This window comes from Ovis aries, chromosome 6 (assembly GCF_016772045.2).
Source record: "Ovis aries strain OAR_USU_Benz2616 breed Rambouillet chromosome 6, ARS-UI_Ramb_v3.0, whole genome shotgun sequence".
Taxonomy (NCBI): Eukaryota; Metazoa; Chordata; class Mammalia; order Artiodactyla; family Bovidae; genus Ovis; species Ovis aries.
The window spans coordinates 13,914,705-13,940,664 of NC_056059.1; positions in this window are offsets into that span (position 1 = coordinate 13,914,705).

The window sequence follows — 25,960 nt, forward strand, 5'->3', positions numbered from 1 at the left end:
TGATATACCCACAGCCTCTAGGTATTCACTATCTGTTCTCTTATCTATGCTTAAATTTTTGATTCCTAATCTCTCCTCATGGAAACTCTTCTTTATATCATTAATTCTTTCTTATTATTTACTGGTCAGATCTCTTGCATTTGGAATCCTAGCTTGCCTTGATATCTTCGCTGGATTAGGGCCTGAGTCAAGACTTGGATGGGCCACTTGACAGCACATGCCGTCCTTTCTGAAAGATAGTATTAGAAAGATATCTGAAAGATAAATTAATAGATATATTCAGAACTACAAGCAGCTACTTTGATTATCATGTGAGTTACTGGTCTGTATCCTCCTAGTGTCAACCAAGAAGAAATTGATATTATCTGGGACTCATAACTGAGGTAGCTGAGGCAAAGTTAGATTACTCTGAGAAAATCTCTGATTTCCAGAAAATATGAGCAGGGGCATTGGACTGGTAAGGTGGAACTCTCTTTAGAGGGTGGGAAAGAAGATAAACATGAGTAGGTCAAGCAAAGCTCTCTTTAGAGGTAGAGAGTGAGGATGTGGGGAAAGGTAACAAGGTCTGTGAGTATAAACTTTTTAACAAATTTCATTACAATCCCTAGTTAAATGCAGATCACTTAAATGAAGTCTCCAAGAAAGCACTATCTTAATTCCTAAGTAAAATTTGACTACTGATTTACCATAATTTAAAAAAGATAAAATACACTATCAGTATGATAATCCATTGAATTATTCAAAAGATAATTAATACTCTCAACACTAAATGTAATATGATTTTTGCCATATTCATTTCCTTTTTCATATGTAAAATTATACAGCTTAGTTTGTCTGGATAGCTTATTTCAATTTTGAAAGAAAATATATATTTTTTCTTTTCCCCTTTTCTACTTGAATAGTTTTCCCTTCCCACTGCCCATGTTTAATGTGCATAATGCATGATGTGGTAAAGGAAGCTGTCAAGAACAATTAGATCAAATTAAAAATATCCAACAGAAAGTATCCATCGCATATTTTGCAAAGTTTGTGGCTTTTTTATGAAGCAAGTGTAAAACTAAAACAGAAGTTCTTGGTCTTTTACTATTGAGTCCCTACCACGTGACTTGTACAGATTTCTGAAGTTGGTTGTTTTCTGGTCTCTCTTCCATATATATTGAATTAATTTTCTTGGCATTTTGCTGATTGTTCCAGGGCCTTTTCATCTGAAATAAAAACTCAGAAAATGTCATTTACTTACTGCTTTTAGAATACATTTTAAAGTTTCTTCCATTTTGTGGTCAATCAGCATCGCTGCTATATTCCATAGAACGCTCTATTCTCATGTGATTACCTTGGAGATGCCTCCAGAAGCAAATCAGAGTTGTATAATTCATGCACTGGAGTCAAAGTACTCAAAAAAAGAAGAATCCTAGACAATTCTTTGGCTGTTAGACTGTGTAAAATGAAGTTTATGTGTTCATTGGTTTGTTTCGTCAATGACAAATATTATTGAATATTTACTCTAAAGAAAGACTCATGCTGAGATGGGAATGAAGAAGAGATAAAAAGATGTATATGATATTACCCTTGTCCTCTGAGTACCAGAGAATTTCAGATCTTGAATGCATGACCTGGATAATATATTTCAGTTCTGAAGAACAGTGACATTTTTTTGTTTGTTTGTTTCCCTCTCCTCCTTCAGCAACTTTTACTACCCACCACTACCCATATTTAATGCACAAAATGTACAGTGTGGTAAAAGAAAACAGTTGCTTGCAACTAGAAACCTACTTTAGCCTTCTGTTAGATATGTGAGAAGTCATAGCTCAAAGGTTTTATGTGGCATACTAATGTCACACGACTTCTGGTTCAATTAGATTTGAATTCGTGTTTTAATAGAAGAATTTTTAACTTCTTAAAAAATTGTATACTGACTAAAATTTAAGATTGATATTGCATTAAATCACTTAGTAGGGTCTGAGAATTAGATTAAGAAATTTTAAACTTTATTATTTCTTTCCAAAGACATTCATAAAATGAATTGTTCTTTTCACAAAGAGGTAAGGAATATGAACATGTATTTAATCTATTGGTGGCCCACTGAATCATAGAAGTAATAAATGCAAACTATTTTCAAAATGCTTTAATAGAATGCTTTATTTATACATGATAGTCAGGCTTTATTTTCCCCTACCTCCCATTGATACTGAATGGTTTTATTGGTAATCTAGGTTGATGAAAAGCTTTAATTAATAGCTATTGATTATTGAATGTCTACAATGTATCAAGTGCTTTATATGTAGTCTCATTTAATCACCATAAGAGGAGATATTATTATTTATTTTTTAAACATATGAGAACTTTTGGCTCATAGAAGTTAAGTGGCTCAGAGAGGCTAAGTAACTTCTCAATGTCAAATAAACATGACCTAACAAATGTCACAGGGAAGGCGATGGCCCCCCACTCCAGTACTCTTGCCTGGAAAATCCCATGGACGGAGGAGCCTGGTGGGCTGCAGTCCATGGGGTCACTAAGAGTGAGAAACGACTGAGCGACTTCACTTTCACTTTTCACTTTCATGCATTGGAGCAGGAAATGGCAACCCACTCCCATGCTCTTGCCTGGAGAATCCCAGGGACGGGGGAGCCTAGTGGGCTGCCATCTATGGGGTCGCACAGGGTCGGACACGACTGAAGCGACTCAGCAGCAGCAGCAACAAATGTCAAAGGTGGTGTTCAGTGCCATGGTCTGTCTAAGTATAAAGCTTGCACACAGTCTACTCTTTATCCAACCATTCATTCATTCCATATTTTTTTTCCAGAAAGAATTCAAGGCAGCTTGATAAGGAGACTCTTACAAAACACTGTATTAATGGGGAAGAATGATCATTGATAAAAGGGTCCTTAGAAACCTTAATATTAATAGTGCTAGAATATTTTATAGGATCCCTAACAGTCCTAATGCTTCCATGTTAACAGAGCTTGCCAACCGTTCATTTTGATCTTAGTTCTTGCCAGGTGGATAGGAAAGAATGTTAATTTCCCTTGTTCCTTGGGGCAGTTTCTTTTGTCTCCTAGTGGCTTTCAGGCTGATAATCTTTATGTCCTGATTTATTTTTGTATTCTTTACAGTCTTGCTCTTGAGTATACTCGAAACATGGAAATATGTAGACAGCTGATCTCAAATAGGAAGGGCCAAGATAAAGGGTTAACTAAATAAAGATAGGACTCCTTTAAAGTCAGTAACATTATAAAAAGTTTACCCACCTCCGTGACCTTGTGGGAGTGACAAGGTGATTCCCTGATCAAGCATAAACCTAGGAGAAGTTGAAGGTTTAATCCAGCTCAGTAACTGACTTGCCTTGTTGTCTCTCTTAATACTGTCAACAGCAGTCTCCTAACTGTGAAGGACAATTAGCTCTCTAACCACTGTTTTGATGCCTCAGTTTCCTTATCTGTACAGTGGAAATCATATTATGAGCTCAACTTGAAAGAATGTGTGTCATGCTCAGAAGTATAAAGTATTTAGAATAAAAAATGGTAATGGTAAATGTCCTAGAATCTCTAGATATACAAAAGTTAACTTATATACTTCTGCACAGCCTCTTATTCAAGCTGTATATATTTATATAAGAAAGTGGGCAGTGATGTAGATGATAAAGACTTTGAAAATAAACCAAATAGACCTGATCTTTCCCATGTGTCTCATCAAGTATTTGATGTTGATTGATATTGATCTCAACTGATGAGAATCTTCTTGTTAGCTAATTAGTGGTTTGCAAAAAGAAAAGTTTTTTCCTAGAAAATTGGTCAGAAAGGGAATTGCCGCCTGTGAGACAAGAATATGAGTAAATATATTCTCTGGAAGTGGGTTCTACTGACTGAGCTCATGTTTCTGTGTGGCCTTTATTAGGACATCATGCTCTGTACTCTTCAGTGCACTTTGTCAAGGAGGGAGTGAGAAGTCTGCTTGAATGAAGAGAGAAACACTTTATTTATTAATGTTAGCAATTTAATCATTTTTCTAATCTTAAAAATACGAGGTGTCCTAGAGACATGTAAAAGAATCAAATTAGAACATTCTCTAACACCACATAAAAAATAAACTCAAAATGGATTAAAGATGGAAATGTAAGGCAGGATACTATAAAACTCCTAGAGGACCATGTAGGCAGAACACTCTGACATAAATTGGAGCAGTAGTTTTTTGGATCCATCTCCTAATGTAAAGGAAACAAAAAAAAAAACCCAAAAACAAACAGGACCTAATTAAATGTAAAAACTTTTGCACAGCAAAGAAAACCATAGACAAATGAAAAGACAACCTACGGAAGTGGGAGAAGATATTTGCAAATGAAATGACCGATAAGGAGTTAATATCTAACATATATAAATAGCTCATATACCTTGACATCCAAAAAAGCAAACAACCCAAGTGAAAAATGGACAGAAGAACTGAATAGACATTTTTCCCAAGAGGAAAGACAAATGGCCAATAGGCACAGGAATAAAGGCTCAGCATCATGAATCATCAGAGGAATGCAAACCAAAACCAAAGTGAGAGATATCACTTCACACCTGTCAGAATGGCTGTCATCAAAAAAAGCAAATAACAAAGAATGATGAGGATGTGCAGAAAAAGGGAACACTTGTACACTGTTGGTGGGAATGTAAATTGGTGTAGCCACTGTGGAGAACAGTATGGAAATTCCTTAAAAAACTAAACAGAGAACTACCCATATGACCTACCAATTTCATTCCTGGAAATATGTCTGAAAAAACAATAACACTAATTTGAAAAGTTGCATGCACTCCTTGTTCATAGCAGCATCATTAAGTATGGAAGCAACCTAAATGTCCATCTACAGATGAATGGATAAAGTTGTGGTACATAAACACAGTGGAAGACTCAGTTCAGTCGCTCAGCCATGTCCGACTCTTTGCGACCCCATGAATCGCAGCACGCCAGGCATCCCTGTCCATCACCAACTCCCGGAGTTCACTCAAACTCACGTCCATCGAGTCGATGATGCCATCCAGCCATCTCATCCTCGGTCATCCCCTTTTACTCCTGCCCCCAACCCTCTCAGCATCAGAGTCTTTTCCAATGAGTCAACTCTTCTCATGAGGTGGCCAAAGTACTGGAGTTTCAGCTTTAGCATCATTCCTTACAAAGAACATCCAGGGCAGATCTCCTTCAGAATAGATTGGTTGGATCTCCATGCAGTCCAGGGGACTCTCAAGAGTCTTCTCCAACACCACAGTTCAAAAGCATCAATTCTTCGGCACTCAGCTTTCTTCACAGTCCAACTCTCACATCCATACATGACCACTGGAAAACCATAGCCTTGACGAGATGGACCTTTGTTGGCAAAGTAATAGCTCTGCTTTTCAATATGCTATCTAGGTTGGTATAACTTTTCTTCCAAGGAGTAAGCATCTTTTAATTTCATGGCTGCAATCACCATCTGCAGCGATTTTGGAGCCCCAAAAAATAAAGTCTGACACTGTTTCCACTGTTTCCCCATCTATTTGCCACAAAGTCATGGGACCAGATGCTATGATCTTCGTTTCCTGAATGTTGAGCTTTAAGCCAACTTTTTCATTCTCCTCTTTCACCCTCATCAAGAGGCTTTTTAGTTCCTCTTCACTTTCTGCCATAAGGGTGGTGTCATCTGCATATCTGAGGTTATCGCTATTTGTCCCGGCAATCTTGATTCCAGCTTGTGCTTCTTCCAGCCCAGCATTTCTCATGATGTACTGTGCATATCAGTTAAATAAGCAGGGTGACAATATACAGCCTTGACGTACTCCTTTTCCTATTTGGAAACAGTCTGTTGTTCCATGTCCAGTTCTAACTGTTGCTTCCTGACCTGCATACAGATTTCTCAAGAGGCAGGTCAGGTGGTCTGGTATTTCCATCTCTTTCGGAATTTTCCACAGTTTATTGTTATTCACACAGTGAAAGGCTTTGGCATGGTCAAGAAAGCAGAAATAGATGTTTTTCTGGAACTCTCTTGCTTTTTCCATGATCCAGTGGATGTTGGCAATTTGATCTCTGGTTCCTCTGCCTTTTCTAAAACCAGCTTGAACATCTGGAAGTTCATAGTTCATGTATTACTGAAGCCTGGCTTGCAGAATTTTGAGCATTACTTTACTAGCGTGTGAGATGAGTGCAATTGTGTGGTAGTTTGAGCATTCTTTGGCATTTCCTTTCTTTGGGATTGGAATGAAACCTGACCTCTTCCAGTTCTGTGGCCACTGCTGAGTTTTCCAAATTTGTTGGCATATTGAGTGCAGCACTTTCACAGCATCATCTTTCAGGATGTGAAATAGCTCAACTGGAATTCCATCACCTCCACTAGCTTTGTTCATAGTGATGCTTTCTAAGGCCCACTTGACATTACATTCCCAGATTTCTGGCTCCAGGTGAGTGATCACACCATCGTGATTATCTTGGTCGTGAGGCTCCTTTTTGTACAGTTCTTCTGTGTATTCTTGCCACCTGTTCTTAATATCTTCTGCTTCTGTTAGGTCCATACCATTTCTGTCCTTCATCGAGCCCATCTTTGCATGAAATGTTCCCTTGGTATCTCTAATTTTCTTGAAGAGATCTCTAGTCTTTCCCATTCTGTTGTTTTCCTCTATTTCTTTGCATTGGTTGCTGAAGAAGGCTTTCTTATCTCTTCTTGCTATTCTTTGGAACTCTGCATTCAGATGCTTATATCTTTCCTTTTCTCCTTTGCTTTCACTTCTCTTCTTTTCACAGCTATTTGTAAGGCCTCCCCAGACAGCCATTTTCCTTTTTTGCATTTCTTTTCCGTGGGGATGGTCTTGATCCCTGTCTCCTGTACAATGTCACGAACCTGAGTCCATAGTTCATCAGGCACTCTCTCTATCAGATCTAGGCCCTTAAATCTATTTCTATCTTCCACTGTATAATCATAAGGGATTTGATTTAGGTCATACCTGAATGGTCTAGTGGTTTTCCCTACTTTCTTCAATTTAAGTCTGAATTTGGCAATAAGGAGTTCATGATCTGAGCCCCAGTCAGCTCCTGGTCTTGTTTTTGCTGACTGTATAGAGCTTCTCCATATTTGGCTGCAAAGAATATAATCAATCTGATTTCGGTGTTGACCATCTGGTGATGTCCATGTGTAGAGTCTTCTCTTGTGTTGATGGAATAGGGTGTTTGCTATGACCAGTGCATTTTCTTGGCAAAACTCTATTAGCCTTTGCCCTGCTTCATTCCGCATTCCAAGGCCAAATTTGCCTGTTACTCCAGGTGTTTCTTGACTTCCTACTTTTGCATTCCAGTCCCCTATAATGAAAAGGACATCTTTTTTGGCTGTTAATTCTAAAAGGTCTTATAGGTCTTCATGGAACCATTCAACTTCAGCTTCTTCAGCGTTACTGGTCTGGGCATAGACTTGGATTACTGTGATATTGAATGGTTTGCCTTGGAAATGAACAGAGATCATTCTGTCATTTTTGAGATTGCATCCAAGTACTGCATTTCGGACTCTTTTGTGGCGGCGGCTGGGAGGAGCTACCCCATGCCCGAGGTCAGGAGCAGCGGCCGAGAGGAGCAACCCCACGTCCAAGGAGCAGTAGCTGCATGGGCACAAGAGGGCCTAGAAGAGCTACCCCACATTCAAGGTCAGGAGGGGCGGCAGTGAGGAGATACCCCTTGTCCAAGGTAAGGAGCAGTGGCTATGCTTTGCTGGAGCAGCCATGAAAAGATACCCCATGTCCAAGGTAAGAGAAACCCAAGTAAGACAGTAGATGTTGCAAGAAGGCATCAGAGGGCAGACACACTGAAACCATAACCACAGAAAACTAGTCAATCTAATCACACTAGGACCATGGCCTTGTCTAACTCAGTGAAACTAAGCCATGCCCTTGGTGGGGCCACCCAAGATGGGCGGGCATGGTGGAGAGGTCTGACGCAATGTGGTCCACTGGAGAAGGGAATGGCAAACCACTTCAGCATTCTTGCCTTGTGAACCCCATGAACAGTATGAAAAGGCAAAATGATAGGATACTGAAAGAGGATCTCCCCAGGTCAGTAGGTGCCCAATATGCTACTGGAGATCAGTGGAGAAATAACTCCAGAAAGAATGAAGGGATGGAGCCAAAGGAAAAACAATACCCAGTTGTGCATGGGACTGGTGATAGAAGCAAGGTCTGATGCTGTAAAGAGCAGTATTGCATAAGAACCTGGAATGTCAGGTCCATGAATCAAGGCAAACTGGAAGTGGTCAAACAGGAGATGGCAAGAGTGAACGTTAACATTCTAGGAATCAGCGAACTAAAATGGACTGGAATGGGTGAACTTAACTCAGTGGAATATTACTCAGCCATGAAAAAGAATGGAAGCTTTCCTTTTGCAGCCACAAGGCAAATTGACTTGGAGGGCATCCTGCTAACTGCATGTCAGATAGAGGAAGACGGGTATTGTATGATATCACTTATATGTGGGATTGAAAAATACAATGTAGTGACTATAACAAAAAAGAAGACTCAAAGATGCAGAGAACAAACTAGTGGTTACCACTGGGGAGAGGCAGGAGGGGAAGGGCAATATAGAGGTAGGGAGGAAAAGGGCTATTATGGGATTGTATGAAATTATGTGTGTGAACCTTTGAAAATTGTAAAGCATTACAGAATTTTAAAGATCTCTCATTCAGTAAAAAAAAAAAAAAAAAAAAGGAAGTGTCCTTTGTGGGTTTTTTTTTTTTTTTTTGATATATGAAGACTTGGTTTATCACAAAGGCCTTTTCAACAAAAAGTGCTGTATCATTGAAGTATCCATATGGAAAAAAGTAAGATCAAATCCTTATCTAAAATCATACACACAAGTCAATTCTTTTTTTTTTTAAATTGAGTGTAGTTGATTTACAATATTGTATTAATTTCTGCTGCACACACACACACACATATTCTTTTTTAAAATAGTTGCTTCCATTATGGTTTATCTCAGGATATTGAATATAGTTCTCTGTGCTATACAGGTAGCTTGTTTCCATTCTGCATGTAATAGTTTGCATCTGCCAGTCCCAAATTCCCAATCCACCCCTCCCCCACCTCCAACCCCACCCCCACTTCCAGTATACCAGTGCTTCGTGGATTATGGATCTGGCTGTATGAGGCACAAATCTAAAGTTTTTAGGAGAACACATAGAGTTCATATCTTTTGTTGTTGTTGTTTTTGTCCAATGAATTATAATTCATTATTATCACTTTATTTTTTTCTTGTTTTCTTTTTTAACTTAAAATATAGCAGTGTGTCCATATGATATTTTTTAATGGTCAGAAAACACCTTGAATGTATAAAACTGACTGCAGAAGTAGTCGGAGAGAATAAAAAATTAAGATGTGACTCTCTTTATTGTATTTACACTCACTTTTTGTTAGGAAAAAATGGGCAGGTGAATAGTTTCTTGCCTCAGTTAATTGTTATAGAAGTTCAGCCTCACTAGTCAGTCCCACGTGATGCTTTTTTTTGTCCAGACCAGCCGAGTGAGCGTTATAATATTGATGTTCTGTGAAGCAGTAGGCCTTCAGCTGGGTGGTGAAGAGCTCATGTGGTTTCTCCCTTCCTGCTTCCTTAATCTCCAAGGTTGGGTGGGGGACAGTGTTCTCAGAGTGATCTATTCACTGATGAGAATCTTCTTGTCACTTTCTCATCCTCTTCAGGAGTAGCCGGATCACCTTGTTCCTTGAAGTCAGGTTGTGTTCGCAGTTGGGTAACTTGGCAGCCCCTTAAACACATCAGAGGCCCAGTTCACAGTAATGGTCTGGGCGCCTCCCTCTATTTGTCCTGCCTTGCTGGCTGAGTTTAGGCTTAAGCCCTTTATTTTATCTCAGCTTGCTTCCTGCTTTCTGAAAGGGAGTGTAATAAAAACCTCATGCTTGAAAAGCACTTAAGACATACGGAGTAGGAGGTGCTACTGGATTACAAAGCACTACATTTTGTATTTAGGTTTCAGTTAAACACTTTCCCCTGTTCTTCCTCCCAGATTTGAGTTGGTGTAGTTCCTTGGACAAGGGCATACCTTCAGGGAACTCTGCCTTTATCATATGGTCAAGTGGATGAGTGTGGGCAGATGGAGGCAAGTGTTGCTGTAAGATGAGGTCTTCTGGGATGTACTTAGGTTTTTCTGTGAATTTACCTGCACCTCTCATTTCATTATAAGGCTTTCATGTTCTTGGAGTGGGGAAATCTGCTTGTAATACATACCTTCCTTGTCTCCGCTCATCCTATGTTTGAGAAATGAGCTGAGAAAAAACAGTCCCTTGTGATTTTGGGATCTGGGTTGCTTTGTTATTCCTCAGTATTCTATTTATGGGAGATGATGCCAAGCTTTTTGACTACTTTTTTAATTGGAAGAAAAGAACACATTTTTCTCATGATACAATGGTGAGAAAGATAGAGCAAATGAAAAGGGAACAAATGAAAAGGGAAATGAAACCCTGGCTTGAGTGAAGTTTTCAGTACCTGCTACATGGAGATATGAGTTGATTCTGTATTGGGTTTAAGTGAGGAGGTTCATGACGAGGGTGGGGTATATAACCGGTTACAGAGCTCTTGCCACCACCGGGTACTGTGGCAGTGATTGGAGTCTGTAATTAGGAAAGCAATCAAGACTACAGGATTAGACCTTCCACTTTAGAAAAGAAAAGGACCTGGTTTTATTTACCATGAGCTCAGCTTGCAGATGATCATTTTGCTGTGGTTTTTCAAGAAGACCACCTTGGGAGAAAGGCATGTAAATCGCATTTCATTGCTAGTTAAACAAATCAGTGAAAGTTGCAGGGACAATCCCTCCCTGGAGTGAAACCCTGCAGTAATTACCAGCCATCTCCTGAAAGGAGATGGAGACACACACGGCAAGTATAAGTCCTGGCTTGCTCTTTGGAGTAAACGAACATTCATTTGAAAAACTGGTTTTCTTTTGATTGTGTCAGAAAAAGGGATTTCTAGCAGAGAGATCTGACAGAATAGACAAAAGGCCTGGTTAAGTAATCAGATGTTCATGCAGGTGCTCGTGTTTTCCCTGCAGCGCTTGTACATACCAGATGAACTATGTTAGGGCCCAACGCACATCCTCCTTGGAGTAAGATCTTTGCATGCAAACATTTTTCATTAATGACATATTTTTATGTAGTTATTTACTACATAGAATATAAGCAACTCTTTAATTCAGAGGATGAGTAGTTTTTTCCCCTATTTCATGAAATAGGCACTGAACACTCCTGATAATATGCTGTGCTCATTCAGGTTTATTTGGGGGCTTGCTGAGTTTGCCATTGGTTAACTGCACTGTTTGGCTTAACTGTCAGGCTGTGGAGCAAGGGGTCATCCCTTTAATCTCTCCCCTGTTGCTCTTCTTAGCAATACGCTACCTGTAATGACACTGGGCTCCGTGTGCCTTGCTCTGGTCCAAGAGTCAGTTAGAGTTAGCATTCTTTTTGTTGAAAGGACCAGAAATGTATTCAAACCAGTTCAAGTACTAAAAGGCTTGATGAGAGAATATAATGAATTCTCTTGGACGTAAAATATAGGAAGTACGAATCATCTCAGAAGAACCAGAAAACTGTCATTTAGTTACTCCTATTGTCCCTGTGAGGGTGTCATATCTTTGTGAATGGAGGTGTAATCTGTTCTGCTTTTCCTGTAGGCTCTTTCTGTGTGTACTTAGCATGCACATACATGCACGCTCAGTCACTTCAGTTGTGTCCAGCTCTTTGCAACCCCATGGACTGTAACCCATCAGGCTCCTCTGTCCATGGGATTCTCCAGGCAAGAATACTGGAGTGGATTGCCATTCCCTTCTCCAGGGGATCTTTCTGACTCAGGAATTGAACCTACATTTCCAGCATCTCCTGCATTGCAGGCAGATTCTTCATCACTGGGGGAAGCTGCACATGACTGTCCCCAATGCCATGTTATTTTTCAGTTGAGTGCATAGTACCATATAATAATGATAATAATAATAATTGTTATTAATGTGAAAGAGAAAGAGAGAGACAGACAGAGACTGATAGATTGTTGTCCGGATATTGAATCATCTTCCCTTATTTATTAAGTTAAGCTAGTAACAAATATATGGGCTTTCCAGGTGCCTCAGTGGTAAAGAATCTGCCAGCCAAAGCAGGAGATGCAATCCCTGGGCCAGAAAAATCCCCAGGAGGAGGAAATGGCAACCCACTCCAGGATTCTTGCCTGGAGAATCCCGTGGACAGAGGAGCCTGGTGGGCTACAGTCCGTGGGGTTGCATGGAGTTGGACATGACTGAGCACAGACCCAGAAAGAGTAACAAATACATTTAGGAATCTACAATGAGTTTTGTTTCTTGCTCACACTAGCCTGTCAATTGTGGGTCATCAGGAAGGCTCTGTGTATAATCACTCAGGAACTGGGTTGACAGAGTGACTGCCATTTTGAACATTGCTGGTCACTATGCTCAGTGAAAAAGAGCTTTGGATGGTCTTGCTTTGCAGTTAAATACTTGGCCCAGAAGATGCCTGTGATTTCCTGCTCACAACACATAGACCGAAACTAATATAAAGTCCTTGCTCCCCAACCAGGTACTTAGAAGGAGCCTAAGTGGGGAATATTTGGTGAATAGTACTAACTGCTATCACACAAGGACAAGCGGTCTTATTCTTGTCTAATTACCTGTTGGCATTACTGTAGCCACAGAAGTATTTTGCATTTTCTCTTTTCCACCAGTGTTCCTTATTGATGAAACTGAACTTGATACAAACAGTGTATACAAGGTTATACTTGACTAAAATCTCAACTATTTGGAGAATAATGATAATAAAGATAATTATATATCTATTTGGAGACGGAAATGGCAACTCACTCCAGTATTCTTGCCTGGAGAATCCTGTGGATGGAGGACCCTGGTGGGCTGCTGTCTATGGGGTCACACAGAGTCAGACACGACTCAAGTGATTTAGCATGCATGCATGTATCTATTATGTGCCAGACTGCTCACATAGATTGTCTCTAATTGTTATAAGAATCCTTTGATGTTGGTAATATTAGTGCAAGACTGACTAATATTAAGGTTGGTAATATTGACTCTAAATTTCATGTTCTTTGTGTTGCTCATATTGACAATAAAAGATAATTTGGAAAGTAAAATGCTTCTGAACTTGCAACTGAAACTTCTCCCATTATTTTTTGTAAATCTCTTTGCCTTAGAGGTTTATCAGAAAATAATGCAAACAAATGTCAGGACTGTAAAAATCCTAGAAAAATCTGCTGATATTTCCAACGCTCCATGAAGCATAAGTAAAGATAAATCTGTTTTGGGCACTTGCTTGATGGTTCAGTGGTTAAGACTCCCTGCTTCTACTGCAAGCGGCACAGGTTTGATCCCTGGTTGGGAGTAAGATTCTGCAAGCCATGTAGTTCAGCCAAAAAAATAAGTAAGAGATTGTTTGTCCTCAATACTTCTGAACAATCTCTCTTTTGTTAACTTTTGTTTTCCTATTTGCAACCAGGAAAGAAACATACACAATTTAAAACACATTCTTGGGCATCTCTGATTAGCAAAAGAATGGGAACAGTGTGTGTTTCTTTCCTAGTTGGCTTTTGAGTTATATTTTGCAAAGGAGCTGCGGGACTTCATTGATTTAGCATTTAGTTTGCTGCACAAACGATAAATCAAAGTCTGTCATATATTATATGAAAATGAGATTAGTTAAATCTATAAATATCCCAGAGTGTATTTTATTTGAGACACAATTAAAGCACTCCAGCCAGAGACAGAAACTCTCTCATTTGATGTTACATTATTTTAAGGCCTCACATTGCTTGTTTGTGATGACCTTCGGGACTTTTCTCTTCTTTGTGGGTTAGGTGGTCTCCTAGTGGACCCACATGTGGAATTCTAATTACTCTGCATTGTTCAACAGGTCTCGTTATTCTTGTAAAGTATAACTGTGAACTTTATGGTTGATTTAGAATATTTAACCTAAATTTTAATCTCACAGGTTCACACACATATACACACAGTATATAACATTTTCTATATACACATATAGTTTTAAGATTTGAGCTAGTACTAGTAAGCTTATAACAAAAAATTCTGACCATTCCCTACCCTACTCTTCTCCAGTTCCCATTCTTCAAAGGCATCCACTTCAAACTCTTTCAGCTAATAGTCTGCTTTTTATCTCTATAATTTGAAACAACCATCTTTAGATTCATGTTCCATGTGTAGCAGTTTTGGGTTAACTTTTATGAAAGATGAGGATTTGACTCTTTTAACCTGCAACATACCCTTCTTCCCTGCCCACCTGCCTTCACTTCATCTTCCAACATGGTTATATCACACTTTTTTGGTTAAAGCAACATTCCGTGCTACAACTAAGTAAGTACTTTTTACAACTGAGTCAAGTTGTTTACTCTAATTACATCATTTCTTAAAGTTAGTAATTGCCTCATTCTCTTATAATTTTTAGAGATTCGCTAATTATTCTCCAACTTTCTGAGAGTTATAAATGTCCTTTCAATTTAGTCAAATATATCTTTCCTTTCCACTTCATCCCTTCCTTCTCCCCTTCTTTTCTTTTTCTTCCTTTCTTCCTGTTCGTGTTCTTTTTTTCTTCTCGGCTACATCTTTTATGGAGTCTTCTGTCTTTCTAGGCTCAAACTTTCCTTTATCAACATTCTAGAGTGACTCTCATCTTTCTTCCATGTTAGGTCTCTAGATTTCTGGATCTCATTTCTTTTTCTTGATTTTTTTACTCTCATTTTGTTGGCTCACATCCTCTAGTAACTTTCTGGAAAAGGTGATGGGAATTAAATTTGTTTTGGTACTTTGCATATTATTAATTGCATGATTCCACCAATTTACTCTCTTTTCACTCAGCTATCATGGATTTTTCTGGCTAGCAATCCAGCCTCACCTCTCCAAATGAGGTTAGATATCAGTATTTATAACACAAACTCCTGAGGATTGAAGGCTCTTGCTTTGTACCAGTAATGGCACAAGGTCAGCTGTGAGCTTCTGTCCCTCTGCAAGAATATTGCCAGAGAGACTGCCCTGTTGGAGAATATTATTTCAGTATTTCTGTGTAGTTCTTTTGGGGGTCGTTATGTTGCTTGAGAAGAGAGGAGGAGACAAGAAAATAGCCAGTGCTGTTTACACACAAATGTCTTACAAAGTCTTCACTTGGAAAACTCTCCATAGTTCTCTTATTTAAACCATTGGGGATAAACATTGCTGGACTAGTTTAATAACTTGCTAACAAGTTATATTTGGATGTGTCTGTGCATTTTTTTCTTTATATTTTTTGCCTTTCTCTATCTTGCATTGTGATTTGTATAATGTACTTTGTATTCTTTGCCTTTCTCTGTCTGGCATTGTACTCCCAGGAAGCTGTTCCTTACAGATGTTATCACTTGGATTCTCTTGTAACTTGTTTCTAACCTTTAGTTAGATTCTTGCCAATAGGAGATCAACGGGAAGATAAAAGGAGAGAGAGGTCAGATGTTTCCTCGTCCTTCTTTATGTCTCCTGTGGCTGTTGCTCCCACCACATAGTCCTGCCTTCTCAGTGTGAGGTCCCCCTGGGGTCCTGGAACACCATTTCCTCCCACTATTGAAGTCTTTGGGGCCTCAGCATTCTTTGTTGCACATGTCACCACTCCCTTAACCCTGCCCCAAACTTGTGTAAATTCTTACTTCCTTGGAGTTTCTTCGTTTGAATGATTTGAAGTGAATCTGTTTCCCACCAGGTTGCTGAAGGAAACAACAGGAGATCTTTGTATTATGGAAAATAGAACCACAGTCTCAGAATTTAAAATAAGACTTTGTCAGTAATTGAGAATGAACTGTATTGCAGAAAGGAAGGATGGGAATACTCAACCACAGATGAGGGTGTGGTGGCTGAGAACCAACACACCCTAGTCTCTTAACACATCAGAACAAAAGCTTTCTTTTTACATATATGCAGCCTAAGTGCTGCTCCAAGGATTGCCTTAGTGAGGCCAAAGCAAAATGTGCAATTATAAATTAAGACTTTCTTGACTTTCAGAGGGAAATGGTTGCAGTGTCCAGTAAACCGTTTAGCAGCCATCATTTTGTTGAGATTCTGTTGACCTTTGATATTATGGAAAGACTAGTATCGTCATTGTTCTCACTAATTTTACTCAGCTTTGCGGAACAGGGAAAGACCCATCCATCTCCTATATCACCAGCAAAACTCTTGTTCCATGCAGGTTCATGAAGTTTCTGCTGGGTTAAACTTTGCTCCTGAGAATCTCCCCACTACTTTGGATATTTGCATGAGGGAAAAGAAAATAAAAGAAAAATCCAGTATTTCGTTCTTGATGAGCAGACGGTAGGGAGGAGAAATAGGACTGGCCACCTGTTAAAGGGCTCAGGTCACGCGGCAGCAAGTCTGTGAGGTTCCTGGTGAATCTGGAGAAAAATGCAGCATGTGAGGGAGCTTGATCTTGCCTATTGCCCCCAAAGGACAGAACAGTAATGGCTTCAACAGGTGTTCAGATGCTTTTTCCAAAAGGAAAAATAATTAGATGTTTCAGGGTAAATTTTTAGAAGCTATATACAAATCATCTTGTCTATTTGATGTATGTTATGAGCATGTGCTCTTGGAGAAACTGGTTTATTTTCAAAAGACTGAATTAATCATAAAATTGTTATACAATTTTACGGCATGGTTAATTTATCTCAGATACGCAGGTTCATGTCAGTTGCAAAAAGCCTTAATGTTCATATTAATATTCAATCATGATCTCTCTTAAATTCAAAATTAAGCACATGTATATTACTGGAAATAAATGGCATTCATTAATGAATTTGGTAGGAAATTTGGTAGGACTTTGAAAGTGAAAGTCGCTCAGTTGTGTCCAACTCTTTTCAACCCCATAGACTAAGCAGTCCGTGGAATTCTCCAGGCTAGAATACTGGGGTGGATAGCCTTTGCCTTCTCCAGGGGATCTTCCCAACCCAGGGATCGAACCCAGGTCTCCAGCATTGCGGGTGGATTCTTTATGGGCTGAGCCACAAGGGAAGCCTGAATTTGGTAGGGGGAGGTGACATATTATTTATATGTCATTTAGATTATCAAACTGTTGAGAGGAAAGTCTATGTTTTGTCTTTCTTTGATCTGCCTGTAGGCCTAACACAGAACTATTCACAAATACTTATTAGTTGAATTTTTATGCAGTTCTGATGATTATTTTCCATCATTCTTCCCATTAAGGTAATTTCTATTTAAGGAGCTCTAAGATGACTGGACTCAGGAAAGCACTAAATTTGTAAAAATTTTCTTGAGGGCATATTATTTAAATTGTTTTCTCTGACTTACTGCTTCAAAGATCTGCATAAATATGCCAAGGTATTTTATTTATTGTCAAATTACCTGATTTAGGGGACTCTTGGCAAGTAGTCAGTGAATTTAATAGCTCAGTAGTTATGGGATGCTTCTGGATTAGGGGATATTTTATGATTCAGCCTAGCATAGATGGTTTGTAAAACTTCTTCACATTTATTTGCTGAGTGTCTTTTATTTATTCAAAATGTACATTTATTAGTAACTCAGTATGTGCCATGAACGCTTCGACTACATGTCTGGGTTAGAAATGAAGGCTCAGAAGATAGATTTATGTTCTCACGAAGCTTAAAATTGTGTGTGTGTGTGTGTAATATGAGGGGGACTATAAGTCAGTAAAATACACATGGAATTACAATGTAATGTGATGACAAGAGCATAGGGGAAGAGCAGGTTGCTAGGTACCAACTCCATCCTCCAGCGTCAGAGAAGGCCAACTTCTAGAAGGAAGACATGTTTTAGCCGACAGTGGGAAGGAGTGAGAGTTAGCCAGGTACTGAGGGTAGGGAAGAGGCAAGGACTGTCCTCCAGGTCAAGGAAATTATACACATGAGATCAGGGACTTTAGGATGTCTGAAATATGTGTACAACTAAGTGAGAAATGATTTTTTTTGTCAATGAAATTTTCACTGTTAGGGGCAACCATATTGGCAATAATGTTGAAAAAGTGATATGACAATTATGGGGACTTTAGAACTAATAGCAGCATTTACTGAATACTTTTTTATGTGCCGGATGCTGTGCTGAGTATAATAGGTCACATGTGTCATTTCATTTAATCCTCGAAATAGCCCAGTGAGGCAGATGCTGATATTGTTGTCTTGTAGGAGATTCAGGGACAGAGAGCTTAGGTGTGTTTGCTGACAAACACAGGCAGGTTGCTCTCACTCTAGAGCCTGTTGTCTTTATCACTACGCTTACGGTCTGTTCAGATCTGAAAATTAATAAAACAACCTCCGGCACAAAATCTACTCCCGGTTAACAGTTTCTACTTGAAGAATTGTTCATTTTAAAAATCAGAAAATATAGGTTCTTTTCAAATATGTTTTTCTTTCAGTCTGACAATTCTATCACATTATAATAGATAAGTTGATTTCAAATACTAAATGTAAACATGTTAAATAATGCAAAGCATGCGTGAACACTATACATAGTTTTCAAGTCTAAGGAAGAATTAACAAGACTATATACATGAACTATGACTGATTGTGGCTATATCTTACACCTAAGAAAAAGCTAACACATTGTTGTAGGTTTTTTTTAGAGAAGTCTCTCTAAACTGAAGTTATTTGAAGTGAGCCTGATACTAAAAGGCCGTGGTGTTGTTTCCAGCATTACAGGCAAACCTTGGCTTCTGTGTGTTTGACATCTCAAATCCCCTATAAGTTCCTCACTGTGATCCAGCTTGGTCTGTTTACCAAATCTAAATCTCTGGAAAATTTGTTCCTGCAGAAGGTCTAGAAAAGATGATTTATTTGGAGGCTGCACATTTGTCATTCACCTCCACCTTCCCTTCCCAGGGTCTAGCCAAGGCTTCCATCATCAGGTCTGACACCACTGGGAATATCTTTTCTCGTTTGCTTGCCTGTTCACTTTCCTTCTGTCCTTTCTATTAACTCCTCTATCTCTATCCATAATTCAGGTCTATTGTTTGTCCTTTTATAGACATATTTCTGGCATAGATCTTTCCAGTTCCATCTCCTTTCACCTCATTTTCCTCTTGTCTCCGCTTCATTTCAACCTTTCACTTTGAGATTCACTTTTGGAAAGTACTGATATATACAGATTTGCAGCCTGGTCTTATCTAATTCCTTGCCTCTTTCCCTTATTCCCTTTGAATAGTCTGCCTAAGTCAGAGTGAGTCACAACTCTGTCCTCTTTTTCTCTCCTCTCATGCAGTTTTATTTCTTGTATGGTATTGCTGCTTTGGAGAAGGCTGAGAGATTGCCAAGTGACTCAAGAGACCCGATTTTAGTGGTCTTCTGTTTTTTCGCACCCAAAGGACAGTATTTAAATTTTATGAGGTATGAGGTCTTATTTTGGATACTGTGCATCTCCTTTGGCAAAGAAAACTTCTTTGGGAAAGTGGTCATCAAGGTCTTCAAATTATGCAGTGCCAAATGTTCCCTCTTTAACTTTCTTATCTTTGTACATCTCAAAGAAGTCTGCCAATTTAGACATGTGGCTAATAAAAATGCCGTATAGCATTCCGATGTTGAAACACTAAAATTTTTCTTCATAAAATAACCTGTGATCATTAAAAAAGTAAAAGAAAAAATAGGAAAAATCTGTATAGTCTCTAGTCCTGTGCTGTGTGCTTAGTTGCCCAGTCGCATCTGACTCTTTGCAACCCTACGGACTGTAGCCCACCAGGCTCCTCTGTCCATGGGGATTCTCCAGGCAAGAATACTGGAGTGGGTTGCCATGCCCTCCTCAACTGAGGAATCAAACCCAGCTCTCCCGCAGTTCAGGTGGATTCTTTACTGTTTGAACCACCAGGGAAGTCTCTAGTGCAACCATTGTTAATATATTTTTGGTGTTTTATTTTTTATTTGCTTCAGAGTTTAAAAAAATTTTTTTTTTTTAATCAATAGCTTCAAAAAGTCTGTTCTGTACATCTGAGGGTGGGAGGGGGTTCAGGAGTGGGAACTTATGTACACCCGTGGCAGATTCATGTTGATGTATGGCAAAACCAATACAGTATTGTAAAGTAAAAAAAAATAATAAAATTAGAGAAAAAAAAAAATCAATAGCTTCCCTGGCAGGCTACAGTCCATTGAGTTGAAAAGAGTCCATTGAGTTGAAAAGAGTCGGACGTGACTGAATGACAAACAGTTTCTTTGGGAGTATAATGACTAATTTTTCTTTCCTGTTTATCATAGTCTCCATAATCATAGCTTTTTATTTTTAAGTTTTGATGTATTTATTTAGGCTGTGCTGGGTTTTCATTGCTGCACAGGCTTTTCTCTAGTTGCGGGGAGTGCTGGTTATTCCCTAGTTGTGGTGCATGGGCTCCTCATGGCAGTGGCTTATTTTGTTGCAGAGCATGGGCTCTAGGGGGCTTCCCTGGTGGCTCAGCAGTAAAGAATCCGCCTGTAATGCAGAAGACTCAGGTTCGATCCCTGAGTCGGGAAGATTCCCTGGAGGTGGGCATGGCAAGCCACTCTAGTACTCTTGCCTGGAGAATCTCATGGACTGAGGAGCCTGGCAGGCTCTAGTCCAGGTGGGGGGGTGGGTCACAAAAATTTGGCCATGACTGACGTGACTGAGCATGCACGCACGGGCTCTGGGACGCTTGGGCTTGTGGTCACAGCACGTGGGCTCAGTGCTTGTCAGCTCTAGAGTGCAGGCTCAGTAGTTGTGGGGCATAGCCTTGGTTGCTCTGCTGCGTGTGGGTCTCCCCAGATCAGGGATCAAACCCACATTCCCCGCATTGCAAGGCAAATTCTTAACCACTGGACCACTGGGAGGTCCCTCCCACTTTTCAGTATGTGAGATTTTACTTCTCTCCGTGCTCAATTTGACCAGCTTTCTTTCGTCCTTCACTGACCTTCAGTCAGTGCTTCAGAGTCCCGTGGGAGTGATGACTGAGGGAGTACAAAGAATGAAACAATTAAAAAAGAAAAACTCAGCTGTTATGAGCTTCCTCCCACCGATATCTTTTATGCCATCTTACACAGATACAAACTGTGAAAAAGCCTGGAATTAACTATGATGTAAAATAGTGGAGTAAAACAGTTAATGACATTTCTGGAAAGGAAAAATACAGACTAACAGCCAAAAATCCTAGCGTGAAGTGACTGACATTCCAAACCATATGAATAAGGAATGTTACGTTGGTACCGAGAGGCTGTTTTGTACAGATGTTTGTGAAAGGATAGAGCAGTATAAAATCACTAGAGGGAGTCTGATTTTACACATGTGTGAATTAGGACTGCAAGTAACAGAAAACAAAATTAAACTAGCTTAAACAAACAAATAAATATTGCTAGCTCCCCTGCTCAAAAATTCAGAGGAGGCTAGCTTCAGCCTATTTTAATCCAATGACTCTGGCTGGGTCCCCAAAGTTTGCTCAGCTGTACCCTCCTCTGTGTTTTGGCTTCATCCTCAAGCTGGCTTCTTCAAGGAGGCAAAATGACTGCAGTTGCTTTAAGCTTTACAGTTCTGTTTCATGACTTTCGGAGGGAATGAGAGCTATTTTCCTGGTGTTTTTTTTGATTGAGAAAAGTTAGTTCCCAGAAGTTCTATGTAAATATTCCATTATATTTCCCTGGTCTCAGTTAGATCATAAGATCTAATTGGTCTCAATTAGATCATATGTCCACGAAGAGTCAGACATGACTGAGTGACTGAACTGACTGAACGGTCCATTCCTGAGCTAATCTCTGTGGCAAGGGCAGTGCCTGCTGCTGATTGGCTTACATCTGCACTCCTGACCCAGTCACAGCGGCAGACGTGTTGAGATTACCTTTACACCAGTCGGGTTCACTTCTGTAGCTCAAGATGTGGTACTTGTCCCTTTATGCATTTGGCCTCATGAAGAAGAGAAGGATGCAGGAAGGAAAATTAGACCATTTTTAGAAGAAGGAAAAAATGGGAATGAATGCGGTGTAAATTTAACCCATGATCTTTGCGACTGACACTTTCACAGGGCTTCCTTGGTGGTTTAGATGATAAAGAATCTGCCTGCAATGCAGGAGACCTAGGTTCAATCCCTGGGTTGGGAAGATCACCTGGAGAAAGGAAGGGCAGCCTACTCCAGTATTCTTGCTTGGAGAATTCCATGGACAGAGGAGGCTGGGAGGCTGCAGTCCTTGGGGTTGCAAAGAGTCGGACATAACTGAGTAACTAACACACTTAATTGCTTGTCTGAAACTTGTATTTAGTTTAGGGCTTGATCCCTTTGAAAATACTAAAAACTTAGAAAATGTCCGCATAAAGAGAACAGATGATAAATCCTGTGTGATACACAATTATCATAAAAAATACTGAAGTTATTAAATTTTGGAGAAGAGGTGGTTAAGGGTATGTGGTTTAGGAGACGTGTTTTCTAGGTCTCCAAGTCTTTCACCACTCTTACCAGCTTTTGATTTTCACAAATTGCTTAATCTGTGTGTGCTTTGGCTTCCTCATCTGTAAAGTGATATCCTGAAATATCTCTTGCACAGGGCTGTTATGAGTGCTAAACGGGCTAATATATACAAGCTTTTATGTCAGAGACTTGTTCACGTTAGCACTTGATGAATGCTTACTCTGAATCAAATTCATAATCTACTCTGATTAAAACTCCCTCACTGTCCATTTTATCAGTTATTCATATGATGCTTCAATAGAAGATTATTTGAAAAGTAGTAGTATAATTTCTTCCATGACGTGATGTAAAATTATTTTTTTGAAATATTCAGAAAATGTGCATAGAGAAGTGACATATATTTTACTTTGTTCTGCGTGTGTTTAAGATTTGTCAACACCCTTAAAATTTGTTCATTTTTATGACCCTTTTACATTATAAAAATAATATATTGAATTGTCATCCACTCTGCAAAGGTAAAACCCAACCTAAAATTTGATTATGATGTCAAGACTAACGATGCCACAGAGGCACCAAGAAAGTGTGAAAAGATTTATTACTGACAAAGCAAGCTTTCTGCAAACAGCAGGTCCAGAGACAGATTGAAAGAATAGGGAGGGGAGACTGGCTTAGCCTTTAATATAGCTTGGGGCAAGTCTAGGGTCTGGATTCCTGGGCATGGACTAAGGACCACGTGGTTTGAAATTTCCACTGTTACCAAAGGAGGTAGCACCTAGGATTTCTCATCAGCTTGCCCCTCTGAGGAACAGAAAGGAATGGGTGGTGGGTGACAGGCTTTGAAAGCTATCAGCAGTCAAAAGTCGTGGATAGAATCAGACCCTTTATTAGTAAACATGGAAGCTATAGAAATTGTAATGCAGAAATGAAAATCTTTGTTAGACAATCATCTAATCCAGACACATTTATTTGTATATTTTCTGTCTCATGATTCTCTATTTAGGTTATTCCTGGCAATTTTAAAATCCTATAACTTGACTTTTTTAGCCAGTTTTCATCCATTATGAATCATATTAAGCCTCACATTGTGTGTACTGAACCAAAGAAAAAGGCTAGGTGGGCTGTAAATCTTCTGGGAAAATCAAATTGTCTTATGGGCTTTCCTCTTTTAAATTTCAAGCCATTTAAGATTATCCATAGTAACGTTTAATGGATAATATCTGTTTCAATGTATTAACCAAATGACAATATAACTTTTGTTTCTGTCACGTTAGTCTAGAGCCAGAGAATCAACATCAGGCCGCCAGATAAAACCCATGCTTAAATGATCTGAAGTGTTTGTCTTCTTTTTAACTTTATTGATTGCCCATTTTTAGAGTTATTAATTATATTTCCTTTTTCTATCTTTGTTTTGAACTATTTTTTTTTTGACTGGGCTGAATCTGGGTCGGATTGACTCTAGAGGACTCTAAATACGTCTAATTATAAGAAAAAACTTCTTTCCTTTGCATATAACATAGTTATATAGTTACATAGTTTAAAAAGGTAAAAAAATATAAACTCTATGGACTTATATTCTAGCCACAACTCTAGCAAGCTTGCAATAAGTCAGATGAAGCTTATTAATATGCAATTTAAGAAAAATTCTACCAAAAAGTTATATTCATTCGTTTAATAATCATTCATGCTAGGGTATTGATTGCTGAGAACACAGTGGTGACTAATATATAATCACTGATATAAGAAACTTTCACTTTAGTAGGGTAGCCGACAATTAAGCAGTCAAATGCAATGAGCATGATAAACACTAGGATAGAACAAACCACAGCCATACTATTAAGTTTGCTGAAGGACGCATCATCTATAGCACTCATTTTTCTTTTAAGTGTGTGACCTTGGGATTTTCTTAACTTTTGTAAGCCTTAGTTTCTCATCTGTTATATATGCCTGATTACACATGATTCATTTTTTAAAATTTTGATAAGGATTAAATGAAAAAAAAAATACGCAGAGTACCTATCACAATGCTTTTGTATAGTAAGTGCTTGGTGAACAGTAGATGCTATGTCAAAGTCATGACTGTTGTACCACTACTCATCTTAAAAACGCTGTAGAAATATTGTCTTAAAATTGGTAAGTGTGAAGCAAAATTTAATTATAGTTTGATTATGTCACTTACTCCCTTACACCAAAACTCTTGAGTGGTCTCTTATTTCTTGTATAATAGAGGCCATATTAATTTTCTTGCATTTGGAGGCCCTCAACAATTTATCCCTTAAACTCTCTTTTTCAATAAGCCTTTTACGCTCCTCTTCAGCTCTTCTCTAAAGTATGATCTATACTTCCTTGCTTCTCTTCCTCTACTCTTAGGCTATAATAATTGAAACTAATATTTATATGCAGGTCAGGAACCAACACTTAGAACTGGACATGGAACAACAGACTAGTTCCAAATAGGAAAAGGAGTCCGTCAAGGCTGTATATTGTTACTCTGCTTATTTAACTTATATGCAGAGTACATCATGAGAAATGCTGGGCTGGAGGAAGCACAAGCTGGAATCAAGATTGCCGGGAGAAATATCAATAACCTCAGACATGCAGATGACACCACCCTTATGGCAGAAAGTGAAGAAGAACTAAAGAGCCCCTTGATGAAAGTGAAAGAGGAGAGTGAAAAAGTTGGCTTAAAGCTCAACATTCAAAAAATGAAGATCATGGCATCTGGTCCAATCACTTCATGGGAAATAGATGGGGAAACAGTGGAAACAGTGTCAGACTTTATTTTTCTGGGCTTCAAAATCACTGCAGATGGTGATTGCAGCCATGGAATTAAAAGACGCTTACTCCTTGGAAGGAAAGTTATGACCGACTAGATAGCACATTAAAAAGCAGAGATATTACTTTGCCAACAAAGATCTGTCTAGTCAAGGCTATGGTTTTTCCAGTGGTCATGTATGGATGTGAGAGTTGGACTGTGAAGAAAGCTGAGCACCGAAGAATTGATGCTTTTGAACTGTGGTGCTGAAGCAGACTCTTGAGAGTCCCTTGGACTGCAAGGAGATCCAGCCAGTCCATCTCAAAGGAGATCAGTCCTGGGTGTTCATTGGAAGGACTGATGTTGAGGCTGAAACTCCAATACTTTGGCCACGTCATGCAAAGAGTTGACTCATTGGAAAAGATCCTAATGCTGGGAGGGATTGGGGGCAGGAGGAGAAGGGGGTGACAGAGGATGAGATGGCTGGATGGCATCACCGACTCAATGCACATGAGTTTGAGTGAACTCCAGGAGTTGGTGATGGACAGGGAGGCCTGGCGTGCTACAATTCATGGAGTCGCAAAGAGTCGGACACGACTGAGTGACTGAACTGAGCTGAACTGAATATTTATTAGTATTATGTAGCAGGCACTGAGTAAAGTATTTTACACGAAACATCTTATATTATCCCAGTTCAGAAGTGAGAAACTGGACCAAGTCATAGAGCTCGTAAGAGAGAGTGCCAGAATTCTAACCATTACTTCATACAGCCAATGCTTAACCATTGTGCTCCTCTGCCGTCACCCAATCTGCC